Genomic DNA, 19,741 nt, shown 5'->3' on the forward strand with positions numbered 1-19,741 from the left:
CCAGCATTTCAGATGAAGCTGCCGCTGCAAATGGAATGTAAAGTCCAGCTGTGTACTCTGCAATCCAGTTATTGGGGGGAGGAGGAAGAGGACTCGGGGCCGGTAGGGAGAACAGACCGCCAGCTCTAGGGTCCCTGAAACATTTTAACTGCACATGCACAAAAACAAACAGGTTTGCCATATCGGGGAGGTGGAGAGGGGGCTGAGTGGTACTTTTTTGTGCTTTTATGTGGATATTTGAATCTATTCAATCTGTCCCCCGTTTTTGGAGGGGGGCGGGAATCACATCGCCTGCTCCCTAGATCTGTCCTGTCAGTAACGCGGGACAGCAAAAGGAGCCATCAGGTAGAAGATGTTAGGATCTGGCTCTAATCTCATCTCTGTGGGTTGTCGTTATTGTTTTTCCCCTTTTAAAATATGTAACAGCTAAACTCTGCTTCATCAAGGTTTGCCTACCACTAGCTGATCAATGTCCTACATGCCCAGGTGATGTCTGCCCGACTTGATCTAATTTGGGGTTTTCTAACAAACCTCAATGCATCATCCTGATGTATCAAAGCTCCCTCATCTCTGATAGTATATCTGAGGGACCTAATCAGTGTAACCCAGCTCTCTCCAGAGGAAAAGGAGAATGTCATTCATTAATACTCTGTGCTGTTTCGGGAACACATGTATTTACATAGAGCCTAGTTTGATCGTGCCACATACATACACATAAGCATACATACATAGACATGCATGCCCATAAAGGCACTCTCCTTTTTACATATAGGTTGAGACTGTAACAATATTCCTGCTTACTGCAGGTAAAATTCTTTAGGAAAGCACTGATGCTTGCAGCAAGCCTGGCTTTCACATTAACCCCTCCCCTACAGAATTATAATCTTGAATGTAGGTTCCTGTTAAAGTGACAAAATTATGTTTGAGCTTGGGTCTCCCCCTAGAAGGATGGGGCACAGGCCAGACCAGAGTATCAGAAGACTTAGACTCCATTCTAGATAACACCCATGTGCCCTAGCAAGGACACTGGCATAGAACCTACAGGACTCAAGTCCCTTATAAGAAAGATTTACAAATTTGGGCATACATATATAACTTTCTTTACAATTCATATTCACATACATGCAGTACTTAAGATTCCCATTCGTTCACAGGAAACTGATAGTTCCATTTCTTGTTCAGGATGCCTCTTCACCATTCATTCATCAGACATGTTTGCTCAATGCATCCTAGTATTTTCTAGAAACCAAATTTACCACAAGTTGAGTTTGAAGGGAGAGGGGGAGGATATCTACTCCCAGTTTTCAAATGAGGACATAGGAGGTATCCTTAATTTAAGCTTTGTTCTGCTGGTTTTAAAAAAAAGACAATTGGAGGAAGAGAGGGGGAGGATCCAGACTTATGACTGGGGTGAGGGGAGAGGTGAGGGAAATCTGAGGAGGAAGGGAACTTCCAGTGTGCTGTTCCTCCACCAATGAAGATCAGCCATTCCTCTATAACTTGTGGCCTGTGTGTTAAGCTAGTCACACAGATAGTAAATGTCAAAGGAAGAACCGGAGCCCACTTCTTCTTGACTACAAAACCAGACCATGCCACACTGTCTCTCAAGGTACATCATTTCTACATCATATGTGCACACGCGCGTGCACACACACTCCGTATATGATGTAGTCCAACAACAAAACATCTGTCTTCTGGGAATTGCTACTGTACTTTTCAGTAACAAACATCACAGAGGAAAAGAAATTCTGTGAAGAAAGGAATGGGGATATGGTAGAGGAAGAGGACAATGCACTGAGCGCACACAGTTAATTGGCTCCACTTTTTGTACTGAAAGAAAAATTGAGCTCTTCCAATCAGCCTCTTCAGTGAGCTAAGAAAATAGCAAATGGGCCATTCGTTCAGAGATATGTTGGGAAGTTGTTTGTAAACAACACTCAGGGACATAAACAAGGATAGCACCATCCAACTGACAGAGAACAGCTGGTGGAGGGAGAGACAGAAACTGTTATATAACAGGAAAAACCCACAGCAACGCTCTCCCTGAGTGTTGTTGTGCTGTGACTTGCAGCTTTGCTTAAGCATTTGAAAGATTCTTGCAGGTCTTTCTGGGAGCTGCCAGCTCTAGCCTGCGAATTATGGTAATGTGCCACTTCTGAGCCCTCGGCAGGATTTGCAACAGAGAAATCACATCAGCCTATGCTGATTAACAATTCCATTCCATCCAGAGATTTATATAAAAAAACTATCTTACATTTTGCTTTTTAATAAGAATGATCGCTATCTCAAATTGAGTCCCAGCAAATTTTAATAAAGGCCCAAGGTTGAGTGGCATTTTGCATGCTGATTTAGCTGTGATTGCTTGCTTTTGATGAGCACCAGCCTGGCATGTATAGCTCTCCTTAGAGCAGGTTTAAAGACCAGGAGTAAGGAAAAGGATAAAAATAAAAACTTCCAACTGAAATTCGAGGTCTTTTCTTTCTATGATTGATTACTGAATAAATACCAACACATATCTTTGGATTTGGCATAGAAGTGAAATTCCCTAGAGCTAAACAGCTGTTTTTTAATGGCTTTTAACATGCCCTTCTGCCAAAATATGTTAAGTTAGATGACTACAATTATTATTTTAAGAGATGTTATCAATCTATTTATCCATCTTCTGGTCCATGATGCCTTCATAAACCAAAAAAAGGAGCAACACAGAACAAGTGACATTTCCCTCCTGGACAACAAAATATTACAGAGAAATAAATATTTCTTTGGGGAAGATCTCTCCTTCATTAAGATAGAAGGCATAATAATCACTGTGAACAATGAAGTCATAGGTAAGACATGCTTTTCCAGCTGATGTGAAAAGCTTCCTTCTCAAGGCAAAAGAATAAATGGATATGTGTAAGCATTTTAGTTTATTTAGGCATGGACTGGGAACAAAACATCAGTTATTGTATTTAGGTGATGGTCCTATATGAAATTTGCCTTCATTATCTTTCCACTTCATAAATAAGAGAATTTATCATATGAAATCTTGAAAGTCACCCTGAGATAGTGGAGCCAAACTCATAGCCATGCTTCTCTAGCCTCCTAATGGTAAGGATGGATCACCTGCAACTCAAAAAAGCTAAAGAATACAAGTGAACTTTACCCAATTCACAGGGCTCTGAGCTTGCAAGATGGAATCTCTGACCCGAAACAGGACTATTGCCAAACCTGGGAAATGACTAATGTCAGAATGCAAAGCAAGAAGTTTTAAAGTAGAATTTTAAACAGGAAAAAAAAACTGTCTTCTAAGTAACCAAGACCTACAATGTTGTAGAATTACTATGTTATTGCCATGGTCTTCTTTTTAATGGAGGAAAAAAGCAGCAAAAAATACGAATTCCAAAAGGCAACAGTAAACGTAGAGAATATTATATTAAAATAATACCTTATGTACTTGACATCATTTGGAAATTAGATCCTCTCCATAACTGAATTTTCCTGAGAACTCCTTTAAGTACCAACATTCCGGAAGATATTAACCATTTTGCATAGAAATCTGCTCAAATTTTTAAGTAGACTACACTAAATATAAGCTTTATTCATTTATTTATTCATTTTGGTGCAAGACCATTGTTAGAAATAGGCACCAGACCTATGATTTCATTGCCACAAGCAATTAATAATTTATAATCTTAGAGTTTGCCAAGGGCACAGAGAATGATTGATCTAACCTCATACAGCCAGTATGAGTCAGAGGTTAGACTTGAACCCAGGTCTTTCTGATCATAAAGGCAGTCCTCTATCTATCACGCCACACTATCTTTCCATCACTGTAAATATTAATTGCCATGCTCTGCTATGATACAGTGATGCCTTTAGTAGCTATTGAGGTACACAGAGGACTTTTGAGTTTTCCTACTCCTTTATCATCTCTTCTTGTCAGCATGCCTGTCTCTAATAGCTCCAAATCCTTTCTAATTTGCTGCTTCTGATCACTAGAGCCAGTTTGGTGGTACAGTGAGTAAAGAGTTGGGTCTGGTGTCAGGAAGACCTGAGTTCAAATCCAGCCTCAAATACCTATGAGTTGCATGACCCCTGGACAAGTCACTTAATATGTTTGCCTCAGTTTTCTCAACGGTAGATAGGGATAATGGCAGCACCACCTTGCAAGGTTGGCATGAGGACTAGAGATAATATTTGTAGAATCATGTATAAGAATCAATAGGCTTTAGATGAAGGATGAGCACACTAATGCTTTATTGAGGGAACTGTGGATTGGTCCAACCATCCTGGAAGGGAATTTAGAACTGTACCCAAAAAGTCACTGTTCTGTGCACAGTTTTTGACCTAACAATACCTTTACTAGGTTCCAAATTACTATACTCCAAAGAGATCAAAGAAAGAGAGAAAAGACCCATGTGTACAAAAATATTTGGGGATTTAGAATACAAGTAGCTTAACCTTAATAAATGGACATTTCTTTCCCTGAGATGAGGTGGACAGAGGAGAGAATGCTATAGATAAAAACATATTTTGAAGTACAGAAAGGGAGGAGCTTCAATTTTCTCAACAAAGCAATAATAGTAATTCACATTTCCAGAGGAGTTTAAGTTTTTATAAAGTTCTTTCCCCTCAACAATTTTGTGAGGTAAGTTCTAGAAGTTTTTCTATCCCCATTATACAGATGAGAGGCTCTGAGAGGTTAAATGACTTATTTACAGGTGGTACAGTTCAATTGCCTGAAGCCTGGCGTAGAAGTGGGGTTGGGGAAAAGAGGGCTGTGAAAGAAGAAAAGGAACCTTAAGAACAGTGGGGCTTCTGAGAAGCGTGCCAATCAACAAGGGGCATATTAAAGGGGTGCCAAGAACTTCAAGGACACAGTTACAGTCGGTGAATTTAAAGAAGGTCCACATGTCATTATGTGACTTTCTCTATCTATATTCTGAAGTGTATGAGCAGGAAAGGAGCAAGCATCAGGAATGATTGCACATAGTCAAGGTGAGGTCAAGGTGAGGGAGAGAGTCTGGCTTATGGTGTTAGTGAGTGTAGGACCAATGAGACTGACCACAGAAGGAAGCAGAGCTAGAACAGACTTTAGACACCTTCTAATACAACCCCTTCACTTTTATTATCATCATCATTATTAATAATCATTTATATAACTCTTTAAGATTTACAAAGCACTTTTACAAATATCTTAGTTAATCCTCACAAAAACCCTAGGAGGTGTTACCATTATCCCCATTTTGTAGATAGGGAAATAGGCACAGAGGTTAAGTAACTTGAGCAGAGTCACACAGCTAATAAGTATCTGAGTTTGGATTTGAACTTAGAACTTCCTAACTCCAAACCCAATACTCTATCTGTTGTGCCACCCAGCTGCATTTTAGGAAAGGGAAAACCTGAGGCCAAGGAGTAGGTTAAGAAATGTAGTTGAGGTCACCAGGTCATCTGCATCATGGGTAGGATGAAGTAAAATATAACCAAAAGATTGAATTGTGAATACAGCCACTGGAGATCCTGATAGGGTTACAAAAAAAATTAGGTTTGGTGTGGCTGTATAGGCAGGGGTCATGTAGCCTGTGAGTTTCAGAGGCTAGACTTGAATCCAGGTACTCTAAGGTTCACTGTTTAACATCTATGCTATGCTGTCTTCCTGTTGCTATGGACATGAATTGCCATACTCTGCTAAGATACATATCTTTAGGAACTATTGAGTTGTGCAGAATTCTTCACAAAGGACTATGCCTTGTGAGACTGTAAGTTCCATAAACTTGATTTTATAAAAAAATTAATAACTATTTCAATACAATTGGTTTCTTTTGCAACCCTATGTATTTTATTTTCTATATTTAAAAACATTGTGAGAAGGGCTCCAAAGGCTCTTATAGATTGCCATAGGCGTATATGACACAGAAAAAGGTAAGAACCTCCGATATAGGAGAACAAGGGTCATGGGTTAAAAAAAAAACTGTAGGAGAAGGCAGAAGTATCACGTTGAAGGGTAAGCATCAAATGGGAGCTCTTAGAAGTTGACTGGTGTCATGTCATATGATAATGACAAGGGCAAGGCCTTCCTGATGGGTAGGGAGGGTGTAAAGATAAAAGTCAGCAAGAGCCAAAGAAGGCAGGGAATAATGAAGTCTGGGTTACAAAGATTTGGTAAACAATTCAGACAGTCTCATAAATTCTGAACTCCAATCAAACATTCTAGAATGAGTTTCCTAACTGATAATTACAAGAGACTCTTCCTATAATGGACGGGGGCTGGGAAGAACAGAGAGAACTTCAGTAGGCAACAGGCTATTTGGATGCTTAGTATTTTTTAAGAACTTACTATGTACCAGGCACTGTGGGAGTCACTAGAATGTACAAAGACTGAAACAATTCACACCTGATTTAATGTGGGAGACAATAAGTACAACCTTAAAATGTATAGAGAATAAATATAACAGCTGACATTTCCATAGCACTTCAACGTTTACACAGTGCTTCACAAATGTGATCTTATTTGACCCTGTAAGGGAAGTTCTATTATAGCTCCATTTTCTATGGGACAGGTTAAGTGACTTACAGCTAGAAAGCATCTGGGTGACATTTGATCTCAGGTCTTCAGACTCCAAGTCCAGGACTCTCTCTGTGGCATCATTTTGCTGCCTATATAAAGTTAAATACAAACATATATAAAGGAGTTAAATACAAACTGTCATTGGGCAGAGGGGGAGGAGGAGGCATTAGCAGTGAGGGAAGTCAGGAAAGGCTTTGAGCAGAAGATGGTGCCTGAGCTTCATCTTAAAAGAAGACAGCAATTCTATGTCACAAAAGTAAGGAGGGAGTACATTTCAGGTGGGCAGATGGTCAGATGAGAGACTGACTTGAAAAAGGAGTACATAAGATTGGTTGATAATATTGACATTATCAATGACTTTATCAGTGAAATGAGACCTATAATAAATTTGCTGCCTGAAAACAAGGGATTTGAAGAGATCTTAAGGTCTTTTTAAGTTCTAAGATCAATGATTATTGGGATAGAAATAAGTATTTATTGAATGACTCCTATGTATTAAGTACTTTCAAATATTATGCCATTTAATTCTCACAACCATCCTGGGAGGTAAATACTACAATCACCATTTTACAGTTGTGGAAACTGAGGCAGGCAGCAGTTAAATGACTTATCCAGAGTATGACAGTTAGTAAGCTTCTAACGCAGGACTGGAACTCTGGTCTTCCTGACTTATGCACAATGTACTGCGCCACCTAGCTGTGACCATTGCTGGGAAGGAGCCCCTACATTCATAGGTCCTTTCCCTTTGAGAATCCCCTGGGCAGTGTATGAACTCCTAGTGCTACAAGTATACATGATCTTTAAATAGATATAAACAGATAGGTCTGAATGGAATGGAGCTTCTTCCCTTGGTTCGAGAGGGGAATCCTTGGGCTATCCTTGCATCATCTTCCTTTTCAGTAATTTGCAACAAGAAAATCTGCCTTCACTTTTAATGTCTTGTCTTTTGAAGTTCATTTATCATCCTAACTGTAAATCAGAATGTTGCAATCTTCTACTATATCACAGAGCATGAAAATTTAATTTATATCGTATCTTTTTTGTTAGAATAAGAAAGGACCTTGTTCCATTGAATCAGTAACTACTATGAAGGATGGCTAAGTTCAGAATAAAAAGGAACATCAAAGTAGTATCTGACATGATTTCAAGCAGAATGTGCCACCTTTGGAAGGGCTTGGGCAATAACATAACAGTATATGCGACTCATGAGCCACAGGGTAGTATGCCAGTTTGTTAAAAACACATATGAAGGAGGCTGAGAGAGAGTTTTGCAGGGAAAAATCTTGATAAGGGGTGGAAATTCCAAGGTCATCATTTTTAAGTAAAAGATCAAAACTGTATAGGTGAAAAATAGTAACATGGATGGAAACTAATGTGTTTTTCCCTTTGGGGAAACTTCAGCACAAACGTTGGTACTTCCACTGACTGTAAAACATGAGGAAATGGAGGCCCCCAGAACCAGGGCTGGAGCAATTTGAACCAGAAGCCCCAAATTTCAAAGAATTATCTTAGGGAACAGGGAAAAGCTGTGTGCTATATTCCTGTGTCCTGTATTCCTAGAAATGTTTGACTACCCTCTATATCAACATAATAAATTCTTCATTCTAAGCCCCTTTCTTCATTAGGATGTCTAAGATACGATACTAACTTCCATGTAGCCATGGAAGCAGTCTTTCCATACCTGGAAAAGAAGGCAATATGGTGCATTCCCTCAGGAGTCAGGGAACCTGAGGGTCAAACTCAACCTCTGATGCTTTCAACTCAGCCTCTCTGGGCCTCAGTTTTTTCATCTGTAACATAGGGAGTTGGACTAGATGACATATAAGGTCTTTTCTGGTTCTAGATCTCAGTTCCCAGTCTGGATCTACCTATGGCATTTTTTACTTCTAATAGATTAATTCACAGACTTTCTCTGGCTCTTACTCAAAGTCGGTTGAGAGTAGCCAATAAGATTTCTATAGAGATAGTGGGAGACAGAGTCTACAGTTAGGCAAAGCAGGCAGACACCTAGGGCATAACAACATGCAGGGGGTCCTTCTTGTACACTTAAAAATTGATACTAGAAGATTCCACACTTACTCTCACTTTATTTCACTCAAGTGGATGGTACCATGGATAGAGTGCTAGACCTGGAGTCAAGAATATCTGAGTTCACATCTAATCTGATATTTACTAGCTGGATAAATCACTCACCAACTGTCTCAGTTTACTTATCTGCAAAATGGGGGTGGTAATAAGTACGTATCTCCCAGGATTGTTCTGAGGATAAAATGAGATAATACTTGTAAAGTGCTTTGCAAACTTTCAAGTGATCAATAAATGCTAGTTATTTTTTATCACTACTTAGGTCACAGGAATAGGTATTGAACTAGAAGGGGCTTTAGAGATCGTCTACTTCATTGCCCTCATTTTCCAGATGAGGAATTTAAGACTGTGTGCCCAAAGTCACGCAAGTCATAAATAACAGAGGAAAGATTGGAGCCAAGGTCTCTGACTGCAAATCCAGCTTCCTTTCTACCACACCCTGCTAGTCCCTCTTCCATGAGGTCAAGTTGGATATGTTGCAGGAAAGGATTGGGACACAACTTTTAAACCTGTCCCCAAGCACACAAATGCTCTCGTCCTAGCTCTGGTGGGGCATCTTGAGAACCAGGTGGGGAAAAGCGCTAAATATCCTCTAGCCCTCGATGTGCTCTCTCTAATACACTCTGGAGAAGTGAGGGGTCTGTGCTGCTGCCAGCACAGTAATTTGTGTCATTTCCAAAGGCCCTCTGGAGCATGCACAATGAGATACCTAACAAGGCTATCTTAAGTGTGAAGCTGACTCCTGGCCTATTTTGTTTCAACGAACCCTTAAAGCTTTTGTGGATACAAATCTACCCAAGCTCCTCCTGAACTGGGGGGAGGGGGAGGCACTGAGAATGGGGAACAGAGTGGTAGCAAAGGAAACAGCGGAATCCAAGAGGACTCTCCATTGAGCAAACACAAGCTGCTGCCTGCAGCACCCAAGTACCCTTTGTCAAATTAAATAGCACATTCTGAAAGACCACATTTTTCTTAGAATAGGCCCCAGCTCCTGGACATTCTTTGACACCACTGCTCTGAGCCCTGATAAGATGCTATCAGCAGGGCCCTCTAAGTACTTGAGAACCACTTTAAGGAGATCACTGGGGCAATTACCATAAAAAGTGAAAGATATGGGACTTTATTGATGGGAGATTAATATTGACCACTAGGCAATTGATTTTTCCCTGAAATCTTATTTATGATTGTAAACTTGTTTCGTGGCTGTTGAGATTTTCTCTTTTGGGGGGGTTGGGTGAGCTGAGGATTGGCAGAGGGGGCGGAGGACAGAGATAGAGACAGCAGGGATGTCTCTGGATCAGAGTCCTTTCATGATTTTTTTCTGGCTTTAAGTTTATGTTGAATTTTCTGGGTGTTTAATTTGTTTTCTTTTTTAAAATGCAAAGAGATTTAAGACAAGAGGACTAGACAGAGCCAAAATTCTAATATTTTACAGTAACTCCATCAACCTCAGATAAGTATGTGTATTGTATGTATTATATGTATATATGGGTAACTATATTTACATCTTATATGTATATATGTATCTATGAATAGTATATATGTTCATTGTGCATATATGCTTTTCTATGTAGATATATGTATATTTACGTAGACACATACTCACACATATATGCATTGCTCTAAAACATAGCTACCCACTGGAGTCAGGAAGACTTGGGTTCCAATTCTACCTCTGACATATATTGACCGTGTCACCTAGAGCAAATCATTAAAGCTCTGAGTACCCTAGGCAGCTCTCTAAGACTACGCTTTGAAGAATAACTGCTCATCTGAAGGATAGAGGGACTTCCCAGATCTATGAGCTGCCTATGAGTTGCCAGGTCTAGACAAAAAAAAAAATTAAGACTAAAAACTAATCTGGAAAATGCCATTGTCAATACTAAATTTTTAAAAAGTGAAAAAAAGCTTAAAGAAACTTGAAATAATCTATTTTATATTACCTCAGGAGGCCAAGAGGATAAGAAAAATATATTATTTAATATACTGACAGTTACCTATATTATACTCTTTACCAACATGAGTCCAAACTAATTTTCAAACATATAGTACAGAACTCATTATCATATCACCAAAAGGAAACTAACAACTAATTAATTTGTTCCTGCTCAGTACTGAAAAGAAATGGCTGTTGGAAGGGCATGAGAGAGACATTTTATAACCAGATCAAGGGAAGAGGAACATATATCTGAACTTACTTATTTTTCCCTCAGAAGTACCTAGGACAAAAATTCCTTTCTTGTTTCACATTCAATTTTAACATCAAGATCAAAGCACACAACATTCAAGGAAATTTGAAGTGTTCTACAAGTTTATCACTACGTACCACTTGTTTGATAGTTTAAGTAATTCCAAGTCTTAGATACAAAAAAGTCTCTATATAATTATGTATGCTATTATATATTATTATATATTACAATATGTATTGCATATTATTATTTATTATATATAATTATATATTATATCACATATTACATATTATTATGATATTATATATGTTAATACATAATTTCACTATATAATAGTGAAAATATTGACGTATATATATGGCTAAAATCCATTCACTGGATAATGACTACCAAATTTAATATTGCATTTGTATAGCTCTGTGATAGTCATTAATTCTACAAATATTGATTCAATACCTACTATGCGCAAGGAATAATATAAATTACTGTATTTAAAAGGTGCTTAAGACATGATCTGGGACCCTTAGACTTTATATAATCTAACACAGGACCTATCCCCTATAGATAATTAGTTATAATACAGTATAGAATACCCTAAAGGCTAGAAAAGACAAAATTCAGCAGTTACAGAATCCTCCCCTCCAAAACTTCTGAGTGCTGAAAAACTAACTCCTATGACCTTGTTGTACTCAGGAAGTTTTCCTAGATCCTTGGGTTTCCATCATTATTCTAACTCTCCCCCTAACCCCTCAAGCCCCACAAACACTTTGTAATGTACTTATCAAACAATAAAGTACAGCTATTTGGTGAGATACCCCTTCCTCCAACTTCACATTATGCTCCATAAGGTCAGGGATGGATGGCTATCAAATCTAAATTTTATGTCTCCCTCAGCTTTTAGCAAAGTGCTCTGTATGTATGTACCTTGAAGAGAAAGCACTTGAAGGAGATGGAATCTTATTTGGGTCTCAAAGGATCACAGCAAATAGGGTGTGGAGCTGGAAGAAACTTTCAGGATCACCTAGTCCAACCTTCTCATTTTACAGATGAGGAAACTGAGGCCCAGAGGTTAAATGACATGCCCAAGGTCACAAAGGTGGTAAATAGGATTTTAAAACTTAGATTTAAGATTCAAATTCAAGTTTTCTGGTTCCAAATAGTGGACTTTATATGCTACAGGGGTGTATTATCATCCACCATTTTAATTACCATCTATTGTTTAATGCCTAGTTTAAAAATTAATTATGGAAAAGCAAGCACAAGTGGAAACTACCAGTGACGAGAAGAAGGAAAACATAGTTTGCAAAATAGAAAGAAGCCTCTTTGTCACAGGCAAACCTGACCAGGATGTCATAGGAGAAAGAGGATCTAGAGAGTAATCAGTCAACCAATCAAAAAGCATTTATAAAGCATCTGCTGTGTGTCAGGCATTGTACTAGGTGCTGGAGGTTCAAAGGAAAAAAAGAAAGAAACAACAAGCTTTTATTGTCATGTTTTTGGCGCTGGTATACAAGTACAAAAAAACAAAAAAAAAAATCCCCATTCACAAGGAACACACATTGTAATGGCAAAGACAATAATCATGTATAATTTATGTATACAGAGTACATATATTATATATTAATATGTCATATGTTGTATATTATATATGTATATGTGTGTATTATATATAACATATTATTACACACATATACATGAAACCTTTCATAACTTGAAACTATACTAAGACTTTTTAGGACATTGTGCATGTGTGTACGTATATGTACATATATGTCTATAGACATACATGTATAACAATATAAAGTGAACAAATACAAATATACATAAATTAAATACGAGGTAGTTTAGGAGGGAGGACACTAACATTCAGGAAAATCAGGAAAGGCTTCATGCAAAATATGGTGTTCAAACAGCTTTATTAAAGAAAGAAAGGGACTCTATAAAGTGGAAGTAAAAAAGGAGTACATTGCTGGAATTTGCAATTCACCTCAAAAGCATGGAAATGTGAGATGGAGTTTTGTGCATGAGGAACAGAGAGAAGTTCAGTCTGGCTGTACTAAAGAGTCTGGGAGGGTAAGTAATGAATATAAGTATTGTTGAATACCCATGCACGCGCACACACACACACACACACACACACACACACAGAGTAGTTGAATTAGTTACAGGAAGCACATTCTCCATTTGGGGGAATCAGGAAAGGCTTGCAGAAAGTGGTACTTGAGTTGAGTTCTGAAGTGAGTGATTCTAGGAGGCAGAGGAGCAGAGGAAGAATATAGACCCCACCATCAGTTCTAATAATAGGTAGGAGAGAAAAAGCCATAGTCGCTATTTGTAAAACAGTTATAATTAGCCAATGTTAAGGTATTTGACATACAGGCCAACATGAAGACCTATGAGTAATTCTCAAAGACTAATGATTTTTAAAGTAATAGTCAATTAGAACCTAAAGAATGTAACATGTTATTTGGATACAATCACAGTGTAGAATTATATATTATGTGTTATAAAATTTATGTATATATATGTGTGTGTTTATGTCTGTAAAGGCTTAAGAGGCTGGGTGTGAGTCTTGTTCAGAGCTCACTGATTCTCATGGAAGACAACAGACCAGGACTGACCTGCAGCAATAGCCCTAGATAGCTATTACTGTGAACTTTAGGGATATCCATTTAGCACAAAAGGGCAAGCAAATTTCTGTGGGCCACGTACAGCAAACTAAGATTATTGACTCTTACCAAAGGAAAGGAAGACTCATCCTCTGGAGTGAGCAGAACAGTTATAGGTGAGTTTTCCTGGGGTGTTTTTAGGGAGAAGGAATGAAAGCAAACTATGATTTAACCAGAGGGCAAACTGTGAAGGAATTAGGTGTTCATTTGTAGATACTTTACCTAGAAGGAAACTCTCACAGGAAGGAGAAATCTAGGACCATATAGATAGATAGATAGAATATTATATCATATCATATAGAGAAATATAGGACCATATATTAGGACCATTCCCTTCCATTGTTCAAGAGCAGGAAAGTATGGAGAGGGTTTGGGGAAATAGCAGGTAAAAAAGTTTAGCTAGAGTGTGTGAAAACTAAAAAGGTCAAATAAGTCTAGAGCATGAAAGGTCCTAAATTACAAGGCAGGTATTTATTCAATAAATACGAAATGTTTCAAAGCAGGGACCTGACATTAACTCATTTTTCAGGTAGACATAACAATACTTAATTCAATACTTCAAGTAGCTACGATTTTGTAGCTTTGGGGAGTCCCTACTGAAGCAGATTGCAACCTGCAATATAGCAGTGGTCACTGAGTTTGTTGTTATTGTTGAGTTGTTTCAGTGGTGTGTGACTCTTTGTGACTCCCTTTGGGGTTTTCTTGGCAAGGACACTGGAGTGGTTTGCATTTCCTTCTCCAGATCATTTTATACATGAAGAGCTGAGGCAAACTGGCATAAGAGACATGCCCAAGGTCATGCAGCTAGTAAATGTCTGAGGCCAGGTCTGAACTCATGAGGATGAGTCTTCCTGACTCCAAGCCCAGAGCCAACCTGGTGATGATGAGCCTTTTCAGTCTTAGCTAGGCTAGGACTCAGACAAGAAAAGCACAATTCCTCACCAGGCTAAATGCAAGCTTCGCAGGCTAGTTAGATGTGACAAAGCTTGTATTATACTTGCACAGACCTTGGAAATCCAGGGTCACCTCTACTTCATGATGAAGCAATAGAGGCAGTTTTGAATGGAAAAGGTCATTTTAAAATAGATTACATTTCCTTAAGGTTTTCAACCTGCTTTGCTTCCAATGGTTCTTTGAGATAGATAATAATTATTACTACAGTTATCATCACAACTTTACAAATTAGGAAACTAAATCCCAAAGAAGGCAATTACCTGACCCAAGACTACACTGCTAATAATAAACAGAACCAAGGTTAAAATCCAGTCTCTTACTCTAAGAGTAAGCACACTCTGGTGTGCTTTTAAACTATGCTATCTCTCAAGAGATAAGATAGTTATTACAATTCTCCTTTTAAAGACATGAAACAAAGCAGGACAGTAACTTACCTAAGGTAAATATAGTAAGGTAGTGCTAGTCTGGACTGAAGCTCAGGTTTCCTAATTGCTAGTCAATGGATCACACCCATGTTGATCTATGTGTTCTCAACCCAAACATTCAGCTTTTCTATCTCCATTAGAAATTGGCTTCATAACAAATTGTTGTTTTTTAAACTAAGTATTAAGTTAAATTTATTACTTAGGAACCTTAACCCTAAAACTAATTGTTGGCTTGGTAGTAGTCTTTTTTTTCCTAATACATTTGATGGATGTAACAAAAAAACTCAAATAAATCTTTACATTAAGACTAGACATATAAATGCATAGATAATACACTCAGTAATTGTCTGATTACTGATAAGTATTAGGTGATTGACAGATGCAAGATTTTGCTTACCTTTCCTTAGGATACTTCAGGATCTAATTGAGTGGAATAACGTCCACAGCAATGGAAAGGTAATTGGCAAATTTATGAATAACAGCTTTGTTTATGCTTCTAGTCCCAAAGCTAATTATTTAAATAAGACCTTACAAATTGATTAGCAGTATCAGCATATGGGTCCCTGGCATGAAATACAAATTTCTTAAAACTAAAGCATGCATGTCAAATCCAAAAGCATTTCTTAAAAATAGTCATTTATAACTGAAATTAAATCAGAATCTCTTCACTAAATAAATACTTTTCTTTGAAATCTGAGCATTGTCCAGGACTGGCCTTAACAGAAACACCTTTCCTTCAGAAGACTAAAGAGACTAATCAACCAATGGAAGAGATTATGTAAGCATGACTACCTCAAAGAGTCCTAGTTCAAAAAGGCTGAACTTCCAACTGGCTGAATACAAACACTGTAAGCTTCTTGCAACTACTCCAGACCCCTCTCCTGACCTGTGGTTGGTTTAGTTAGTTATTTTGTTTGTTTATTTGTTTTATCCTGTCCTTCTGATTTACTCCTTTGGCCCATAAACACTGATTTTCATCTCTGCTCCTGGATCCCATTGTTACCTGGCTCTCCAACTTGTCCTTTTGCCTCTGGCCCTTTCTGACCCTGTTTTGATTTTGATTCATTGCCATTCTCTTTATTAAAAACAAACTGTGCCCCACCCCCAACTTGCCACCAGTTGGCTGGTACTTATGGAACTGAGGCTTAAGAAACAGCGTACTGCAATATATCAGCAGGTATCTTGAATGACTCCCAGGTACCTCCAAATGCCCAGCCTGTTCCTGATCCATCCCCCATCCCAGGGTGTCCAGGCTATACAGGACCTGCAAAAACTGGAAAACAACAAAGAATTTGCTAACTGTACTTCAGAACTTCACTTTTGACGGGCTATTTAAATATGTTATTTTTATTATTCTTCAGCTATAACACACTTGTATGTAATACACCCCTAGGAGTAGTACAAAATTAAGTTTAGAAACTTCCCAGTGATCTTTTGTCAGGAAATGTACATTTCCTAATTGCAAAATTAACAGATTACCAATGAATGCTGGACTTGGAATCAGAGGATGTCAGTTCAAATCTTCATCCTCTCTTTACTCCCTCGGGCAAGCCAATTAACCACTTAAGACCTTAATTTTTTAAATGTAAAATGTGGACTAGATCAGATTATATGGCCTCTAAAGTCTTTTCCAGTTCTGAATCATCTTATGATATTTTCATTTATCCCCCAATACAGGAGATATCTGAGTCATTTATGTGGTATACATGTCTATGATGTGTGCATAGATGTATTTTTATAAAGACATTGGTGTAAGGGATTTTATGACCTGGTGAATAGAAAGCAGCCTTGGAGCCTGGAAGATCTGGATCAAATCCTGCCTCTGACTATGTCAGCTCTGTGAACCTCAGCAAGTCACTTAACACTTCAATTCTTTTAAACTATAAATCACAGACAAGTTATCAATTCACACCTGTGAAGAAAGTTTCAACAGGAATTTCCAATACAGATAAATCATGTCTAACCAACAAACATGTATACGCATGCTTTTGTACATGTGTATATATAATATCTATCTATACGTAATATATTTATTTATATAAAATATTATAAATGGGCTATGGCCTATAAACATAGATTGAACAATCACAGAATATCTGTCAATGAGGCAAAAGACCTTATTTAACTTCAGAAAAAGATTTGGAACAAAGCATGGTAATAGCGGGAAGAATGTCAGTTTCGGTGTTAGAGGCCCTGGGTCTGTATCCCATCTGACAGTTCTAAACTGTGTGAACTTGGGTAAGTCACTAGGCCTCAGTTCTTTAATCTGTAATATAAGGGAGTTGAACTAGACATCCTCTGAATGTCCCTTCCAAAGCTAACTCTACAAAAGCACGATCTGAATTTGAACTTTCATTCCATCGTTTTATCACCTATGTGATCTCAGTCAAATCATTTAATCTCTCTGAGGTTCATTTTTCTTTTCCCTAAAATGAGGGGCTAGATGACCCATAGAGTCCCTTCCAACTATAATACTATGACACTGTTCAGTCAGTCAATAAACATTAATTGTGTCAGGCCCTGTATAAAATAGAGATACAAAGAAAAGTCAAAAGACTATCCCCACTCTTAAGGAGCACACATTCCAGTGAGGGAAACAATATACCAACAGTCTGTATAGAGTGTTATGATTTAATATCATTTAAAATAATCAGCCTTGTTGATTCTCATTACATTTAAGTAGGATGAGCAAATCACCGCCCTTGTAAGAGTTAGTCCTGTTTCCTCTGCCTTCCTAACATAGCCAAACCTGAAATCTCCTAGATACCTCCTAATGGCCTTCAGTTTATTGTCAATTATGCTTATTATTCCAGGCACTGGTCACCTTTGAAATACCAACAGATATCTTACGGAGTATGTTGACTTTCCAGTTAGTTTTAAATAGTCTCTAATGAGTTTCTGCATCTCAGTGAGACTATTCAGACTATTTACACATAGTTGTCCAGATCTACAAAAAGACTGCTTTCTGCATTTGGGCCATAACATACATGCTCAGGCATAAATGCAATTACATAGGCATAATGTGTTCCTATCCTGAAATTTCATTCCAGCATGGAGATGACCCTGGGTTCACGAGGGCTTTGCCAGTAGAATGCAAGTTCTGTCGGGTTTTACCAAGGTTAAAGTATGGCTATATATCTATATATATAGATAGATAGATATAGATATCTGTCAGGTACCAACCTGAATTCAGAAAGACTCATAGCCAGAAGGCTGGCCACTGGGTTATTGTTATTATTAGTTGAAGCAACTTAGGAAACGTTTCCTCAGGCATTGAATGTGATCAGAATTGAGGTAAGGAATATCCATACTAATCAAATCACAGATCTCTAAAACATTAAAATTGTGTGTGTTTATCCTTTCGTACTCATGTATATTTATTTGTTAATAATACTTGTGCTTGGCATGTTTACTTTGGTGGTGGTTTATACTGCCTTAATTAACATTTGTGCTTTAGTTCATAACTTTTCAGTCACAGTGGGACAAAGCAGCTGGCTAGAGTAGGAACATAAATCAACAGGGATTTATGGAGTGCCTACTCTGTTCAAGGCACCGTGTTCTGTTTATTTGGTTATCATCGAGGTTTGACTACACAGGAGGACAAAGCATTTCCTTAGTGGCTTGTGGGCAGGGAGAATAGAATGAGGGGGATGTCATTCTGGTTTGAATCCACTCTACTCCCTGCACTCTGCCTGGCAGTCATTTCCATATGCTGGGAATGCTAGCAGCAGCAGGGAGCTGTCCACAGCTGAAGCTCCTTCACAAATTTTGGCATTAGCTTGGTACACCAGGGCTTAAAATGACAACAGCAGGATCAGAGTTTAGTGAGGTGAAGTGGAAACATACCTCTCCATTTAAGTTCAAACTTGTTTGAAAAATTAATAATGTCCCTTTTGCCGGCCAGCTTTGCCCAGAGGGCCACGTTGCTAAAATGTACTTCTGGATTTCCAACATGCACCTTTCATATAGCCCCTCTTTGCTTATAGAATTGCTTATAGTACAGCTTGTAAGCTTCAGAGCAAGACTAGACCTCAGAGATCTCACTGATTTTATAAAATAAAATATAAAAGAAGAAGATTCACAAAGTTAGTTGACTTGTCCAAAGTCATATAAGTAGTAAGTAGCAGAATTGGAATCTGAATCCAAGTCTTTTGACTTCAAATGCAATGCTCATTTTACAACAGTCCACATCATATTAGCTGCTCTCAAAAATGACCCTTTGGCTACAAATAACTCATCCCTTGCTTCTGACTCTTTAATCACAACAATAATAAAGCCATAATACTGCTCCCCAGTTCTATCAAGTTATCCTGACTGTATTTTAGTCTGAGCCATAGAGAGTTCTCACTATAGTCCCTGGTTTGGCCTACAACAGACCCCAGCATTGGATGAGATCAATGACCTCTGAACAGCAGAAAAAACTCACTAGAGGACCTTTTGTTTCATTGACCCTTTCTCTGAGGCAAGAGGAAGGAAAGTGGGAAGACATACATGGAAAGGAGGAAGAAAGAAAGGGAAGTTTCTTCTTTCCCCATCTCCCACTCACCTTCACATCAAAGGATGTGGAAGACCTTGAACTCTAAAATTCTTTTTTTCAGGATGAGTCAGGAACAATGAGACCAATTACCTAAAATCTTTTCTTTCAAATTTGGCATCTTAGGATTCTGCCTATCCTTTCTGTGGAGACTGTCCAACCCCAATTATTGCCTGGCTTACTGTATAGCTTTCTAGGATTATATCACTAATATATCACTAGAAATGAGTATTAGAGTCTACAAAATATGAACTGATGACAGATTTCCAAATTTTACACATGAAAAGGGAAATTTGGTACTCTTGAACCCATAGCATGATGACTTTGGGCAATAA

At 38.2% G+C, this 19,741-nt stretch overlaps 1 long non-coding RNA gene across 1 annotated transcript in view; it reads right to left on the minus strand.

Moving 5' to 3' along the window:
- Positions 1–19,741, minus strand: part of LOC140533538 (uncharacterized) — a 515,565-nt gene that overhangs the window by 297,016 nt on the left and 198,808 nt on the right. The window contains exon 3 of the long non-coding RNA XR_011976960.1: positions 6,557–6,639. This is a non-coding gene — a long non-coding RNA (uncharacterized lncRNA). The remainder of the gene's footprint in view (positions 1–6,556; positions 6,640–19,741) is intronic.

This window comes from Notamacropus eugenii, chromosome 3, assembly GCF_028372415.1.
Source record: "Notamacropus eugenii isolate mMacEug1 chromosome 3, mMacEug1.pri_v2, whole genome shotgun sequence".
NCBI lineage: Eukaryota > Metazoa > Chordata > Mammalia > Diprotodontia > Macropodidae > Notamacropus > Notamacropus eugenii.